This window comes from Diabrotica virgifera, chromosome 9 (assembly GCF_917563875.1).
Source record: "Diabrotica virgifera virgifera chromosome 9, PGI_DIABVI_V3a".
NCBI classification, from domain to species: Eukaryota; Metazoa; Arthropoda; class Insecta; order Coleoptera; family Chrysomelidae; genus Diabrotica; species Diabrotica virgifera.
This window is the reverse complement of record NC_065451.1, coordinates 150,002,190-150,020,911: the sequence shown is the minus strand read 5'-3', so window position 1 is coordinate 150,020,911 and position 18,722 is coordinate 150,002,190. Positions and strand designations below refer to the sequence as shown.

Genomic DNA, 18,722 nt, shown 5'->3' with positions numbered 1-18,722 from the left:
GTTGTTCCACTATCCTGTCGTTCTTCAGCGTTTGAAAAATTTTTACGATTCTGTAAATTTCACATCTAGGCGGTATTATTATCGTGTCATTATCTATATTATTCAAAATGTTTGTACTAATGTAACAATCGTTGTCCTCTTTAATGTGCATTTTAAGGTTAGCGTAGTTGTAACGGTCACGTTACAAAATTAGCTCTTTAATTATTATTATAATTATTTTCCCTCGGTCTCCATTTAAATTCTCTAATTTCTCGTATAGGACTACTGGGGTGACGTCATACCTCGGTGATGGAACGTACTCCACCTATCGAGAATGATTTCGTTTTCTGAGAGAATTTGACGTTTACCTTGGCGGAGAAACGCCTCTCGTTCTTTACTTGACTGTGAGCTGTGGTGTCGAATAGATATACCATATAGAATGGCGGATGATTTCCTCCAACTTATTTTATCACATAAGAAATTTAACGTAAAGTAAAAAGTTACCACCAGGGATTGTCTGGAGTGAGGAGACATGTGGGTGACAACTCCTGTTGGAGTATAAATAGGAATCATTCGGTGAGATCTACTTTTTCATAGTAATTTTTTTTGTATAGCCTTGGTTTTTGTGATGGAACCTTTGAGATATTAGGTTCATTGTTAAATTTCTTAGTCAACTCATTATTTGGATTTTATGTAGATTATTTCGATTATTGAATATTCATTCAAGGAAAATTATATATTAATATATTTTTTGGTTAGACATAACCAAACATATGCAATTCTCAATTAATATTAGAAATAATTATCATTTCTCTGTAGGTTTTAAATTATTCAACATCCAATATTTTATAAATTCAATATATTTTTACAGATATTTCCTCAAATAAATCATTTCAATGTCATTTGTCCATGTATTCACACTCAAAACAGTTCAAGGTTACCTGAGATTGGTTTTTGTTCCAGTTTTAATGGTCGGTTTTTCTATACTATTGCTTCTAAAAAGTTCCTCAATTATTTCTTCTTCCCTTTACTTTTTGCTCATGTTTAAAATGAGAAATAAAACTGGGAATGTTTTTTAGCCATTTGGGAGAAACCCTACCATGAAGTCATAGACCTTATTTGACCACCTAGAGAAACCACTACAGCCACAGTCAAGTCATCATGGGAATACGTCTTTTTGGGAACAAGCTATGGGAGCGTTCCAGCTCAATTTTCGTCTTGGCACCTGGGCCTACAGGAGTCATGGGGTCGCACCATCCTGGTGCATCATTTTCTAGGATGTAACCGCAACCTCGTTTGGGAACATTTAGTGAGGTGTTTTAGTAACTATTGGTTTTTTTTATATTTCAGACTATCTGTTAAATACACTATGTTTTTTTTCCAGATTTAGGTTACCTCTGGTTTTTTTTTGACATATTTGTATATTAGATTATTTGGTTCCCAAACTTTGTATCTACGGTAACTTCTTGTGCACAGGAATAAGCCTAGAGAAAATTAGGTTTTTAATACTTTATTATTGCTTTGATATTGGTTTATGTAATTCGGGTAAATTTATTTTGTAATATTACTAGCTTGTTTCCCAAATATTTTACTGTTATTCGCTTTATTCCGTTTGTTCGGTTAATTTAGGTCATCGTCGGTATTTATCTCAACTTCATTTCTACTTTATTCATTGTATATCTAACTTTGCTTAATTCATTTAGTATTTTCCCTTAGTTAGGCTCATGCCTATTTACATATATTTATTTATATTACTTTTAATATTCATCGGTTTTCCTTTAGTTGTACGTAGCAGGCGTACTATAACCATTTGGTAGAAGACTTATGTAATTTTGTACCCTATATGTTAGTGAAAGGTATTTATACCTGTAATTTTGTAACAGGTAACATTGTTGTTATCTTAGGTTGAACATAACTTTTGCAAACTTTTGTCATGTTAGAGTCACATAATATGAACTTGTTTAACTCAGAGATTGTTAAAAATCTGGTAGTTCATTTTAATAAATGTTTATTTATTTTGTATATCATTTATTTTTTTATTACTCCTTTAGGTTCATTATTACAGGTTTAATATATTTAATATTTGACAGCAGTGTAAGATACCTGGGAGAATGATCGAAGATCATTTTCATGGCGCCCATGATTAGTTAGTTTTATTTATTTTGTTCGTTTTTAGTCATTAGTCATCTCCATTCATTTTCAGTACATTATTCTTATTTTATTATTTCATCTTTTAGTCATCATTACTATCTATATAGAGCTACTGTTCTTCGACAGGCATGCAAACGAGCCGTATCCATCCTTGAGTGTCAAGTGGTTTTCTTGTATCTCTTGCTAGCCAACTCTATTCCGTTTGCCTCTGTCTCTTCCCACTCCTACTTCTATCCCTTCTAATTCCCCTTTCTTCAGTACTGCACTTTAGTAGTATTTTTTTTTATTTTTCCTATTGCGGCTTCTCAACGTAGAAGCCATCTCACCTTTCTCTTTTCATCCCAACTATTTAGTTACTTAGTCTTTTTTTTTTTTCCTTACTTCTGTTGGAGTACCTATATCTTTCTTTTTACTTTCACTCCAACAGAAGTTTTCTTATTTTTGTTACATAGTCTAGTATGCATTGAAAATTTGAAATAAAGTCTCTCCCAATGATTCCGTCGGTTGGAATAGGAAAGCTAGGTTCCACTAATTGAAAGATATGCTCAAATCGAGATCCTTTTACTTCTAGTGTTGTTTCAACTTCTCCCATTGTTTGTAATTCTCCTTTAGTTACTCCTTTTATTTTCGCTTTTGTGTTTGGTTTCACATGTTCCTTCATAAAATCTTGTGAACATTTCAGTATTGAAATATCAGCTCCTGTGTCTATGATAAAGGTATTTGTGTTTTCTAGGATTCCTGTTTTCATTCGTACAAAATTCGTTAGGTTTAAATCGAAGTTGTAAATATTATATTCCACTTCTGACTGTGTACTTTCCTTGTTTCGTTCATTCAAAACCCCAACTGCTGGTTTTCTGGTTCCTCTTGGCTGTCTTCTAACTCAAGTAGCCTTACGTTTCTGTTTCGTCCTCCTTTCTGGTTTCCTCTGTATGTTTGGTTGTTGAATTGTCTATATCCTCTGTTGGAATAATTCCGTTGGTTTCCTGTTTCTTCTCCTTCGTTCCGTTGTCCGAAGTTATTTCTTCTGCCTCTGTCGTATTTGTTGTGGTATCCTCTTCGGTATTGCTGTTGTCCTCTCCTATTTTCATAATTCGTCCTATAATTGAACACTCTTCCCTGTGTGTTCTCCTCTGTCATATCAATCGATAAAAATTTAGATACTACTTCCTGCGGTGTTGTGAAATTACCTGCCTCCAGTATTAACTTTGCTCTATCCGTATTAACGTTTCGCTTCATTGTTGCTACAACTGTTTCCGTTGTGTATTTTTTCGCTAGCTCCAATGGCATTCCTTCCGCTATGTATGCTACCTTTAACTGTTCCGCTAATTCCTCTACTTCGGATGCGTACACTGCTGCATCTTTGTTTCCTTGTCTTTTCTTTGCTAACTTGTCTATTATCGTTTTCGGATTGTCACCTCTTAATTCCTTCTTCAGTGCCGCTGCTATAAGTGGGATCGTATCCTCTGTAGTTATCAGATTTCTAGCCTTATTAGTCAATCTTGTTTTTATTAATATTATTGCTGTTTCTTCATGTCCTTCTGCTATTTTTCCAAGTAACTCTAATGCGTCTAAAAATGGTTGTAGTTTCCCTGCGCTTCCATCAAACTCGTTGGGCAATACCTTGCTTGCAATATTCAAAAATTCGTTGATTGTCAGAGCCATGTTTAATATTTTTATATCTTGTTTTATGTCGCTTTTTCCCTCTTTTATTTCCTCGTCAATTTTTTCCTCTATCTCCTCGTCACTTTTTTCCTCTTCTACTTCTTCGTCGCTTTGTTCTTCCTCTATTTCCTTGTCGATTAGTTGGTGTATTGAACTTGGAACTACTGTCCTTATTATATCCTTAGATTTAGGTATTTTCTTCTTCAAGACCCTTCTACTTTGTCTTGTTACTTCTTGCGTAATATCCTCAACTATTTTGATGAAATCTTCCCAAGTAACTTTGTTGCTACTCATTTATTCATAATTTTCTTATTCCTGTACCCGTAACGAACGCATAAATTTGACAGTCTTACGAGGTATAGTAAATATATATGAAAAATATTATGTCAAAAATAGTAAAAAATATAGTAAATTGCCATAAAAAAATCAGTATATCACTCAATATAAATCACCATTAAAAAGGGGTCTACTGCTTAGCCAATAAAAATGTAATAAAAATCAGTAGTCAAATAATAAATGGATAAAAATCAGCAAAGATAAAATATGTTGGTAAATATATAAAAATCCAATTAAAATCAATATCAAATAAAAATGTATCATTACGTCCTATAAATAACCATAATATTTGTAAAAAAAAATTCTTATATATTGGTAAATATTGGTATTATAAGGAAATTAAAAATAGAATAATTAAGTAAAAATAGGTAAAACTTAAAAGGTAATGTGCGTCTTAAATTATAATTACGTTAATATTACTTTATACTTTATACTTTATATTATACGAATCAGGAAATACCATAAAAATAGCTAATATGGACTTACCACTTTATACGTCTGTGTTCGTATCACCAAAAAGTCCTCGCTGCACGTTCCATAGCATTGTCCACACGAAGTTCCATCTCCATACCATTCCATTTTCCATACCTCAGCTCCGTCTCGGGCCTGACGTCTCCATCCTTTTCTGCATACCACACTGTATTCTAGGGTGGTCGAGGTGCCAGAACATTGACGTGTTTCTCCATACTCGTCCCAGTTTACCAGTCCTGAGTTCTTCCCTGGTCTTGGATCGCCATAGGGTGGCTCCTGCCTTCTGAGCCACCCTGGATACTTAGGGGTGGTTACCCCGACTATGAGGGTTGATGTAGTAAATATAGTTCGTTGTTAAGACATTTATTTACACGTTAAATATATCACAGAAAGTAACTGGTGGTATATTATTTACTTGAAATCGATGTTACCCCGTCGAATCTCAACTGCTAATTGATTTATCTGTTCTCGTAAAAATATAATTAAAGTCGGTTATTGTTTATTTACTGTTTTGGTAAGCCGAGGTGACCGTGATTCATGCTGACTGTTAATAAACACCCACTGAATATTATTGCAACAAGACCTTGTATCAAATACTAGCATACATCGATGCAAAAACTAGGTTAATCGTATTTATTAAAACAAACATTACCACGGGCATTTAATTATTAAAAGGTTTATTTTTAATATGATGTTTACTGAGATGCTGTGTATCCCAATTCAACTGGTCCAAAAAAGGCCTAACCCAAACATCCAAAGTAAAAGTTTTCCTCCAATACCAAAATGTTCTATATGGTCCACATATTGTTCAGTAAAAAGTTACACCATTTTGAGCGTCCGGTTTGGGAGGGAGCTGGGAGAGTAGCCGGTAAATTAGTAGTTTTTTTACGTTTTTCGTAAATATTTCTAAAACTATGCTTTAGCGTAAACAATTTTATACACAAAAATGTTCTACATGAAATTCAAAACAAAAAATGTTCTATACATAATTGTTACAGAATCAAAGGTTCCAGAGTTACGGAGGGTGAAAAGTCGAGGTTGTCGATACTTTTTATATTTTTTGGGCAATATTTATGAAATAACTATACCAAAAACCCAGACATCCAAAGTGAAAGTTATCCTCCAACACCAAATTGTTCTATATGGTCCACATAATGTTCAGAAAAAAGTCACACCATTTTGAGCGTCGGGTTTGGGGGGAGAGGGGGAAGAAATCGGTAAATATAAAAAGTATCGGAAACCTCCACTTTTAACCCTCCGTACCTCTGGAACCGTTGATTTTATAACAATTGTGTATTGAACCTATTTTGTTTTAAATTTTATGTAGCACATTTTTCTATAGAACATTCCTTACGCTAAAGCATAGTTTTAGAAATATTGACGAAAAACTTAAAAAAACTACTAATTTACCGACTTCTCCCCCATCTCCCCCCCCCCAAACCGGACGCTCAAAATGGTGTAACTTTTTACTGAACAATATGTGGACCTTATAGAACATTTTGATGTTAAAGGAAAACTTTTACTTTGGATGTCTGGGTTAGGCCTTTTTTTGGACCAATTATACTATACTACCTCCGTAACTTTGAAACCGTTCATTTTAGAAGGGTTATGCATAGGGCCTTTTTTATTTCAAATTTAATGTAGAACAGTTTTGTGTAGAAGGTTGTTCATGCTAAACCGCTTAGTTTTAGAAATATTGACGAAAAACTTAAAAAACTACGAATTTGCAGATTTCTCCCCCCTCACCCCCCAAGCCCGACGCTCAAAATGGTGTGACTTTTTTCTGAACACTATGTGGACCATATAGAATAATTTGGTGTTGGAGGATAACTTTCACTTTGGATGTCTGGGTTTGGGTCTAACTATACCATACTATTGATAAAACTAGATTAAATAATGCCACACAAAAATTAAAAAGAGAGATTCAAAAAAATAAAAACGAATCGGTTAGCATCTACCTAAGTGAACTATCAAATGATAGCGCTACTCATTACTCATTGTGGAAGGCTACCAAAAGATTAAAAAGGCCAATCTTACAGAATCCACCAATTAGAAATACTAATGGTAGCTGGGCAAGAAGCAATATACAAAAGGCCAACAGGTTTGCTGATCACCTAGAAAATACTCTTCAACCAAATGAAGAACAAGAAATAATTAACTGGGAGCTCCCTGATCAAGATGAAATGGAGATTAGCCCTGTAACTCCAAAAGAAGTATACTTGGAAATAAAAGAAAATATAAATCCAAAGAAAGCTCCTGGATTTGATCTGATTACTGGGGAAGTGTTAAAGCAACTTCCAAGGAAAGCTATAATAAAATTAACAAATCTTATAAATGCTTCCTTTAGGCTGAGGTACGTACCAAAGATATGGAAGGTGGCAGAAATTATAATGACACTAAAACCAGGAAAACCTCCACAAGAAGCTACAGATATAGTAGAAAAAGCTTTAGAAAAAGGAAAAGTCTGTTCTGCAATTTTCCTCGATGTAGCGCAGGCTTTTGACAAAGTGTGGCATGATGGATTATATCATAAAATGAGATGCTACTTACCAAAACAATATTCTGAACTACTAGAATCATATATATCCGACAGATACTTTCGAGTTAAAAATGAGGAAGCATATTCAGAATTAAGAGAAATTAAAGCTGGAGTTCCACAAGGAAGTGTCCTGGGGCCAGTGGTATACCTGCTCTATACCAGTGATATTCCATCATTAGAACCTAACACAATTGCGACATTTGCAGACGACACATGCATTCTAGCAGTCGGACAAAACCACGAGGAAGCAGCAACCATGCTACAGAATTCTGTTGAACAAATTAACATCTGGACCAGGCGATGGCGTATCAAATTAAATGAAACAAAATCTGTTCATGTCAATTTTACTAACAAAACAGAACAACATATCCCAGTTAGTATAAATAGAAACCAAATACCTTATGCAAATACGGCAAAATATTTGGGTATGACATTAGATTCCAAGCTACGTTGGAAAGCGCATATTGAGAAAAAAAAGGAAGAATTAGAAATCAAGTTCAGAAAGATGTACTGGTTGATGGGAAAAAATCCACTCTGTCTACTTATAACAAATTGTTATTGTATAAGCAAGTCCTTAAACCGATATGGACATATGGGATACAGCTATGGGGCTGTACAAAAGAAAGTAACATCCAAATTATACAACGATATCAGAATTAAGTATTAAGGAACATCGTCAAAGCTCCATGGTACTTCAGAAACTGTGATCTTCATCGAGACCTCCAGATGGATACGGTTATCCAGACAGTAAGTAAGTTTACCGAGAGTCATGAACAAAGGCTCTCCAACCATGTGAATGTCGAGGCCATCAATCTCCTAGACAACGCCAACCAGATAAGAAGACTTAAGAGAACGAAGCCGTTCGAGTTAGTGCAATAAGTTCAAGTGCGTGAAAGTGAAAAAGCAGAGCAAAGTGCGGCTAAAGTGTACACGTTAGCTAGTAGTACTGTAATGTATTAGAGCCTAAGGAATATTGTTGAATATGACCTTAGATAAGTTTTTATAATATTTTGTATATAGAACTAACTTGCTTATTGATCATAGTAATGATCAGATAGCAATAATCATAAGATTCCTGTTGGAGTTTTATCAAATAAAAAAAAGAGAAGGTCTTCTTTGTGTTGGTGGACGTCTAGAAAACGCTAACATCCCCTACGAACAAAAAAACCCAATATTACTACCCTCTAATTCCCATGTCGTCAATTTATTACTTGCTTATGAACATTGTCGGCTAGGCCACGCCGGACCCCAAGCCACCTTATATAATGTTAGACTCAATTAATGGCCCCTAAATGGGCTGCGAACTCTAAAAAAAATTGTTAGAAGTTGTCACATATGTTTCAGATTTCGCGCTAAACCTTTAGAGCAAATCATGGGAAATTTACCCAAATTTAGAATTAACCCTTCTCGCCCCTTTGAAATTACTGGCTGCGATTTCGGTGGCCCACTTTTTATTAAATCTTCGAAGTTAAGAAAGGCTTCAATGCAAAAATGTTACATAGCCATTTTCGTCTGTTTAGCCTCAAAAGCCGTACATATCGAGCTGGCGTCTTCCCTCTCTACAGAGTGTTTTTTGCTTTGCTTAAAACGATTCATTTCCCGACGAAGTCTTCCTTCACTTATATACAGTGACAACGCAACAAACTTCACTGGTTCAAAAAATGAACTCAAAGATTTAAGGGAATTTTTCAAATCTCCCAGCTTTTCAAAGGATATACAAAATTTTGCTGCACAAAATTTCATAAATTGGAAGTTTATTCCTCCTCATAGTCCACATTGGGGAGGTATATGGGAAGCAGCAATTAAAAGTGCCAAATATCATCTTCGCCGAATGGTAGGAAACGCTAATCTCGTCTTTGAAGAATTCAGTACAATTCTCACGCAGATCGAGGCGATTCTGAATTCACGCCCTATTTGCCCCTTGTCAGATGATCCCTCTGATTTGCAATGCCTCACCCCTGGACACTTTCTAATTGGGAGTACTCTTAGTTCGTATCCTGAAAAAACATTAATACAACTTCCAGTTAACAGACTTAACTTGTTTCAACGACTTTCACAAATATAACAGTCGTTTTGGAAAAGATGGTCGGTCGAATACCTGAGCCAATTACATAGCCGACCAAAATGGTCCAAATTAAATGAAAACATTAAGGAAAATGATCTCGTTTTGTTAAAAACTGACAACTCTCCCCCTCTAAAATGGCTCACTGCTAGAGTATTAGAAGTTTTTCCCGGTTCAGATAATCATGTTCGGGCCGTCAAGATTAGGACTAGTACAGGAGATCTTGTTCGACCAATAACAAAATTATATCCCTTGCCGCAGTACGACTAGCTACATTTTCTCTTTCTTCACTTTTAATAATAGTTCGTCCCCTCCCCCTTCCCTTTTTACATATAACATTTATTACTCCCATTTAAGTCGGGGGGAATTATGTTACAACTTTGTAACATATCGTTAAATTCACGGCTCTCTATTTTCACTTCAGATTTTGCCAATTCTCACTTGACATATAATTAAAAAAAAAGAATGTGTGTGTACTTTTGTACGCACGTAAGAAGTTATACTTCTATTCTTTTTCTCATGATCATCTTTCAGTGCGTCACAGTTTTTCGATTTCTCTCTAACGCATTCAATTGTATGTGACAGAAAAAAAGGCACGTCTGTGAATACTTTGGTAATTATTCTAGTTCGGTGATTATTCTAGTTGTCGATAGATGTCGCCATAATCAAAAAACAATTATTTATTAAATAAAATAATAATATTATCAATATAATCTGTACAATTTATAAGACTATACAAATGAAACAAAATACCATTTTATAAATGCAATAGACACAATTGATTTGGTTTTATTCCAAATTGAAAATAAAATTTGACAACTGTCAGATTTAACTAAAATGTCACATTAGCATAAATGTGTATTATCACGGACTTACCTTTTTTTCTATAATTTGTGACGCACTGAAAAATGTTCATGAAAAGGAGAATACTACATATTATGTGATTTTTAAGACAATACCAAAAATTTTAAAAAATTAAAGAATAAAACGCACACGAACACATTGAAAAATGCCACAAAGAAAAAATTATTTCTGACCGATAATAATTGTTGGCAAAAATTTTAAATACGCATTCTCTGAAAAAAAAAATTATATAACAAATATACTTACAATCATAAAATGAAAAAAAAAAAAAATAAAAAAAATAAAAACTTGCATCGGGAATCGAACCCGTGAACTTCATGCCGCTTTGATTCGTAATCGAAGCCTAGACTCACTCGTCCAATCCCACATTATTTCTCATGTGGAAAAATAGGGTAACTGAACGTTTTACTGTTTGACAGTTGTTTTAAATATGTAATTAAATTATGTAGTTTAAATCTTGTGGAAGAAAATATTAAATAACAAAACAGTAAGAAAACAATATATTAGATGAAAATTGGTAGAACTTTTGTTGGTAATCAAATTAAGTATGTAAATCAAAGCAACCTAATCCAAATGTTTAATTACAATATGATTATAATAAAAACTACTTACCAAATTAGAATGAGTTTTCCTTGTCCAAAATAGTCCAAAAGTCCAAAAATATAGGTATATGAAAACTATTTAAAAAGGCAGTATAACTATTAACTAACTTTGTTTCTTTTCACACAAATTTCAAAACGCAACAACCATAAATAATCAAACTACACTAGGTTCGCTTTCAAGATGCAGTAGAAAATAAACAAACCAAGGCACGTTAAATGCTACTAGGAGCACTTCCGAATCATAATTTACAATGTATAAACTTTGGAAATCATGATTTGGAATGTACAATGTATATACATTGTAAATTATGATCCGGTTGTGCTCCTAGTGGCATTTAACGTGTCTTGGTTTGTTTATTTCTATTTCTACTGCATCTTGAAAGCGAACCTAGTGTACCGGGTGTCCCAATAAGAATGGCTCTCGGCCATATCTCAGGAACCGTTTATAGTAGAGCTTTGAAATAAAAAAATTTATAACAAAAGTTGCCTCAGGAAAAGCCTGGAAATTATTTTCATAATTGTGTGTCCACCGCTAGAGGGCGTAATTGAATATCAAAAATAAAAAAATCTAGATTTTACAAAATTTTCCTAATGAAGGGTACTGGAAATCCGATTATTGTATTCTTCATCAAATTCTGCGCATATTTGATTTAACAAGTTTAACTCTACCTTTGCAAATAAGAGGTGGGGGTGAGTGGGAACCTTGTTATGAAAAAATGGCTGTAAGTCCGGTTCTGCTAAATCAAATTTTGAAAACTGGTTCTTGTTGAAGACAGATCTTTTTCTTCAATGTAAGCGTGATAATTTTGAACCATCCTAATAAGTAATAAGCCAGCTGGGAGGCGTTATTTAATTTTTTTCAGAAATCTAGTTTTCTTTGGAAAATATTAAATACAAATATGCATTTTTAATCATACTTTATAAAATTAGATTAAATTAGAAATAGAATAGCGAAAACCGCATGTCGATACCTTTTTTCTATCTCAAGCTATCTCGAGAAACGTGTAAATTTTATACATAACTGTTACTATCAGCGGTAAACTAAGTTAATGAAAAGTAGTGTGCTGTGGAAAAAAACAAAATAACATTTTCCAGATGTCAACGTATAAAAATATAATTCATTAAAACAACAATATAAAGAGAAACAATACTATTAAAATTAAATATAACACAGAAAAAAAGAACTACTTAGTGACGACCTAAATATTCAAATTGTTGCATATCATACACTACTCTAGAATACATTATCCAGAGAATACTAAACGCCATTCAAAGCATATCGAGAGCAGAAATTGAGACTGCTGTTCAATCTACTCTTGAAAGAGTAAATGTTTGCAACGAAAATGATGGGCAAAAATTTGAACGTTTATGTCATCACTAAATATTTGTTTTTATTTCTTTGTAATAGGGCTTTTCAACGCTTCTCATTTGTTTCAAGCCTCTGTCATATGCCGTATAATCCGTATATAATATTAATATACGAGATATGAACGAGGTTCGAAACAAATGAGAAGCGTTGAAAAGACCTAATATACGTTGACAGCTGGAAAATGTTTCTTTGTTGTTTCCATAGCACACTACTTTTAATGAATTTCGTTTACCGGTGACAGTAACAGTTATGTTTTTAAATTTACACGTTTTGTAAGATATCTCGAGATAGAAAAAAGGTATTAACATGCGGTTTTCGCTATTCTGTTGCTAATTTTGTCTAATTTTGTAATATGGTATTAAAAATGCATGTTTGTATTTAATATTTTCCAAGGAACACTAGATTTCTGAAAAAAAATTAAATGACGCCTTCTAGCTGGCATATTACTCAGTAAGTTGGTTCGAAATCATAACTTTTACATTGACGAAAAATATCTGTCTTCAACAAGACCAAGTTTGCAAAATTTGATTAAGCAGAACCGGACTCACAGCCAGTTTTTCATAACAAGGTTCCCACTCACCCCCACCTCTTATTTCCAAAGGTAGACCTAAACTTGTCAAATCAAATATGCGTAGAATATTATGAAGAATACGACGATCGGATTTCCAGTGCCCCTTCATTAGGAAAATTTTGTAAAATTTAGATTTTTTAATTTTTGATATTCAATTACGCCCTCTAGCGGTGGTCCCACAATTATGAAAATAATTTCCAGGCTTTTCCTAAGGCAACTTTTGTTATAAAAATTTTTATTTCAAAGCTCTACTATAAACGGTTCCTGAGATATGGCCGAGAGCCATTCTTATTGGGACACCCGGTACAGCTGTGACACAGCTGCCATTTGGAATAATTTTTGACATGTCATTTGAACATCCAACCAGAACAAAGTTATAATGCGCATGCGCCGGGCTGATAGGTTTTAACATACAAAAATTCACCCTCTATCGCCGGTAAAGAAGTATAACTTCAAAAATAATTTTTGATGCATAGCAAATTAGTCAATTAATTTAGTTATTTTAGTATTTTAAAGTGTTAAAAAGTATTTGTGATACGAAATAAAATAAGTATATTTTCACAAGATAATAAACCCTTTATTTCAACGCCGAATAAAACCTTGTTTTGACTCGACAAAATTCATCAGAGTCTTTGGAATCAACCTAGAAAGAATTAGGTTCCCTTTCTTATGTGTGGAACAAGATATTCATCAATTCAAAGAATAAGTGGTGGAGCGTTCCTGCACACTATGATACTGCGCAGGACGGTGATCGTCATGGTACAATAAACTCTCGGCATGAAATGAAACTTTATTGTACCATGGGTGATCGTCGTGACGGTTTCTGGACCGTCCACAATAGTCTAAGAGCTAGTGAACCCTCCGACTAACGGTCGTCCTGTAAAGGCTATAAATTTGTATAGTGATAATTCATAGTACACCAAGGCCACCCAAGGCTAAAAACCATGACCTGGCAGGCATCAGCTCTGCCAGGTCATGGTTTAGGGCAGTGGTTCCCAACCTTTTTCCCTCGAGGACCACAAGATCTATAAGAAAACGTCTGCGGACCACATGATTTTATAACTAGGTAAATTAAATTGAGAACTAGAGAAATATATTTTAAATCCTTTAATATACATTGTATTAAGAGTAAGTAATTAGAAAAAAAAACATAGTTATAGTCTTAATATAGTTATAGAAACATAAATCTATTGTAAAACGCTTACAAAATATGACACTTAGGACCGGTTGTTCGAACGCTAATCAACAATGATCATTATCAAATAATTAATTACTGTCAATGTCAACTTTGTTTGGGTTGTCAAAACATAATTAATTACAATTCTGAGACTATAATCAATTAATATAACAATAATTATTAACATAATTAATAATAAATCTCATAATTGTAATTAATTATGTTTTCAGCAACCCAAACAAAGTTGACATTGACAGTTTTGGTGACAGTAATTAAATATTTAATAATGATCATTGTTGATTAGCGTTCGAACAACCGGCCCTAAGTCTCTCAGTGACTTCCTTGGTTTTGCATTTTACTGGCAAGATCTTCGATATTTGGCTTCAAAGAGGTCAAACTCAACCTGAATGGAGCATCCAATTTCAACAAACTGTTACGATGCTTATTCTTAATAACATTTAGTGTTGAAAATGCTGTTTCACAAAGATATGTAGAATTGAAAGGAAGTAGAATTTTCAAGGCTTTTTGGCTGAGGGTTTGGTACTCATCAAGTAACTTGATCCAAAAGCTTGCAATATTGTCACATTGTATTTTGACAACTTCAAGCTGAGGATCAGAAAATATCTCAATAAGTTCTTCCTGTTCATGCGGACCACACGTAAACTCGGCGCGGACCACAAGTGGTCCGCGGACCACGGATTGGGAACCACTGGTTTAGGGGAAAAATAAACTTACTCCTGTAAAGTTTAAATTTAAGTATGTGTTTGAGTAAGTCATTTAGAAGAAATGTGTATAATGACAGGCGATTCTGAAGAGCACAAGACCTTGCCAGACGAGGGGAAAGATTAGGGGTTTTTCATAAAATTATTTTTTTTTGTATCGAAAAAAGTTTTTTTAGGTTTTTTGAATCATTCCAAACAGAAAAGGTCTCTAGTAATTTTTCTCTTAGGTTAATAGTTTTTGTTATATAAGCGATTAAAAATTTTGAAAATTGCGAAATCGGCCATTTTTAACCCTAAATAGGACATTTAACTAAAAATTTCAATGTTGTCAAGGTAGGTAGATATTCTTTAAACATTGATTGATGAAATCCCGAAGAGTTTTTTCCCGAAGAACTTAGTGTTAGTGTTATTGCTGAATGGTCAGAACATAATTTATGGCATTCATCTATTTGCAGGTAGTTTTGCGATATATTTCTGGTTATGAAAAAGTCAATTAGGTCTGGTATCTTGTTGGGGTCTGTCGGCCAATAAGTTGGCTTCCCTGTTGATAAGGTAGTGGCTCCGTATTCATTCACAGCTTTTAAAAGTTCTCTGCTTTTTGTTGTGGTTAACCTTGAGCCCCAGTGGGTATTTTTAGCATTATAATCGCCGCCTACTATAAATCTATTTCCCAGCTCAAGAGGTCAATATATTCCTCCTTATTTATTGCATGTTTCGGAGGACTATAGATTGCTGCCACTATCAGTGGGTATCTATTAGTTCTAAGTGTTACTGCAGTTAACTGCACTTTTTCTGTTACGTAGTTTGCTTCTTCGTAATGTTGTAAATTTTCTTTATCACTGCACTTCCTCCTTTTGCATTATTATCAGGATGAATCGCATGATATACTCTATAACCGTGAAATTTGATAAATGAGTGTTTAGTAAAATGAGTCTCTAAGATGAGGCATACATCTATATTTTCTGTCTGTAGAACTAACTGACGCTCCTGCTGGTGGTTCAGGAGTCCATTTGCATTTCACACTAGTACCTTAATTGTATTAATATTGTTTCGATTTAGGTATAGCTCCTTTGGCACTATATTCTAATCTTTTTAGCCTCTCATCCAGTGTTGTTATGATTTGTTCTTGATTTTCTAGCTCCGATAATATGAGTTGCAGACTTTGTTCGATATTATTAGTTCGTTCCTCCTTTTTGCTACTTTGCTTTTCGTTGTTTACTGCATTGGAAAATGATAGATTTTCATTAACTTGCCTGCTTACTGAAGGATATTTATTAACCGCCCTTTTTTTTATCTATGGCTCTATTCCTCATGTTTTGTAGTTCAATAGCCACTTTACAGCCACGATAGTTAGCTGGGTGCTCATGTCCACAATGTACGCATTTAGGTTTGACATCTTTTGGTTTGGTACACTCCTTAGTATGATGCTTCCCTGTGCATTTGACACATCTCGCTTCTCTGGCGCAGAATTTTTGGGTATGCCCATATGCCTGGCAATTTTTGCATTGAGATATTAATTTGAAGGATTTAAATGGTTGGATTTCGACTTTACATTGTAATATATGCTGTATACTATGTGTTTTATTTATATCTTCGCTGTTGTCAAAAGTCAATATGAACATGTCAAGTGGTTATTTGGTACGCCACTTAATTTTATTTATACCATTCACTGCTTTAAAACCTCTCCTAACCAATTCTTCAATTATCCTATCTGGTTTGCACGAATGCGGGAGATATTTGACTATTACCTTAATTGGTCGTGTTTTTTATCTTCGTATGTGAACCAACTGTGCGGTGTTTGCTCTCGTAGTATTTTTGTCACGCCACCGTACGTATCCTCGTCGTTGGCTTTAATTTTGAAGTTCTCTTTATTTACCATCTGGATTATAAATTTATTTATAGTATGGTATAGTTAGACCCAAACCCAGACATCCAAAGTGAAAGTTATCCTCCAACACCAAATTGTTCTATATGGTCCACATAATGTTCAGAAAAAAGTCACACCATTTTGAGCATCGGGTTTGGGGGGGAGAGGGGGGAGAAATCTGCAAATTCGTAGTTTTTTAAGTTTTTCGTCTATATTTCTAAAACTAAGCGGTTTAGCATGAACAACCCTCTACAAAAAATTGTTCTACATTAAATTTTAAATAAAAAAGGCCCTATGCATAACCCTTCTAAAATGAACGGTTCCAAAGTTACGGAGGTAGTATAGTATAAATGGTCCAAAAAAAGGCCTAACCCAGACATCCAAAGTAAAAGTTTTCCTTCAACACCAAATTGTTCTATATGGTCCACATATTGTTCAGTAAAAAATTACACCATTTTGAGCGTCCGGTTTGGGGGGGAGATGGGGGAGAAGTCGGCAAATTAGTAGTTTTTTTACGTTTTTCGTCAATATTTCTAAAACTATACTTTAGCGTAAGGAATGTTCTATAGAAAAATATTCTACATAAAATTTAAAACAAAAAAGGTTCTATACATAATTGTTATAAAATCAACGGTTCCAGAGTTACGGAGGGTGAAATGTGTAGGTTTTCGATACTTTTTATATATACCGATCTCTCCCCCCTCTCCCCCCCCAAACCCGACGCTTAAAATGGTGTGACTTTTTTCTGAACATTATGTGGAGCATATAGAACAATTTGGTGTTGGAGGATAACTTTTACTTTGGATGTCTGGGTTTTTGGTATAGTTATATAATAAATATTGCCCAAAAAATATAAAAAGTATCGAAAACCTCGACTTTTCACCCTCCGTAACTCTGGAACCGTTGATTTTATAACAATTATGTATAGAACATTTTTTGTTTTAAATTTTATGTAGAACATTGTTGTATATAACATTGTTTCGCTAAAGCATAGTTTTATAAATATTGACGAAAAACGTAAAAAAACTACTAATTTACCGGCTTCTCTCCCATCTCCCTCCCAAATCGGACGGTCAAAATGGTGTAACTTCTTACTGTACAATATATGGACCATATAGAACATTATGGTGTTGGAAGAAAACTTTTACTTTGGATGTTTGGGTTAGGCCTTTCTTTGGACCAGTTATAAAATACTACTTCCGTAACTTTGGAACCATTCATTTTAGAAAGATTATGCATAGGACCTTTTTTATTTCAAATTTAATGTAGAACAATTTTGTATAGAAGGTTGTTCATGCTAAACCGCATAGTTTTAGAAATATTGGCGAAAACTTAAAAAACTACGAATTTACCGATTTCTCCCCCCTCTCCCCACCAAACCCGACGCTCAAAATGGTGTGACTTTTTTCTGGACATTGTGTGGACCATATAGAACAATTTGGTGTTAAAGGATAACTTTCACTTTGGATGTCTGGGTTATGCCATTAATTGGATCAACTATACTATACTATTATACCTATTTCCTTTGTGAGCAGTTCGATAAATTTATTATATTCTTTAATTCCTTCCACTATTATTGGTGGTGGTGGTTGGGCTTTTTTTTTTTGTTTAGGTTCAAGCCTATTAGTTACTTCTTCATTTTTCAAAATGAAGTATTTGTACAATAAATATATTATACACGGCTCACTAAAATAATTAGTTACGCCCCTGTACTACTGATTACTTAAAATTCAAGTAGTATTTATGTAACCTTTCTGGAAACTCCAGGTTATTGTTGAGACTCGCATTTGAACCCCTCGCCGGGGCAGATCGTCAAAAGCTTCCTAACGAGAATCATCTCTAATCTATCGACGCTCCCGCTATTCGTAAAAAGGCCGCATTTTACCGGCTTTTTTTGCTATCGTTTTATACCGCTCAGATAATTCAATCTGCTCAGTATTATCGACGATGATTTATTTAGCGTATTAGTGAGTGCCTTACAAATGAACCAAATGGATTATGGAATTCAATCAGAGCTCTGATGTGACACGTCATCAAGGAATAAAACTGTAAGTACTCTACATGTATGTGAACATAACTTATTAGTCGTGATACTGTATGCATTTTGAACCATATACCTCTCGTAGCAAATATTCTTTGTGCCATTTATGCAGATAATACTTTAAATTACATATGAAAAATCGTTATCTACTCTTAACCAGCTTACCTATGGGAATATACTCTATAACCGTACAATAAGTATAGGTTACTATTGTTAAGGATACTTTACGTATTGCCTAAACATTTCTGGTCCTTCGAGCCGGATCATATTAATTATTTATTAATTAAATCCTCAAGGTCCTTCGTATTT

General features: G+C 34.1%; 1 protein-coding gene and 1 long non-coding RNA gene across 2 annotated transcripts in view; one reads left to right on the top strand and one right to left on the bottom strand.

The window, feature by feature from the left end:
* The window catches only part of LOC126892323 (zinc finger protein 665-like), a 241,185-nt gene that overhangs the window by 208,594 nt on the left and 13,869 nt on the right, over positions 1-18,722 (bottom strand). The gene's annotated exons all lie outside the window — the stretch shown is intronic.
* LOC126892326 (uncharacterized) lies at positions 248-2,001 on the top strand. Its single transcript, XR_007700787.1, has 2 exons — positions 248-555; positions 1,059-2,001. It is a non-coding gene; the product is annotated as an uncharacterized LOC126892326 (long non-coding RNA).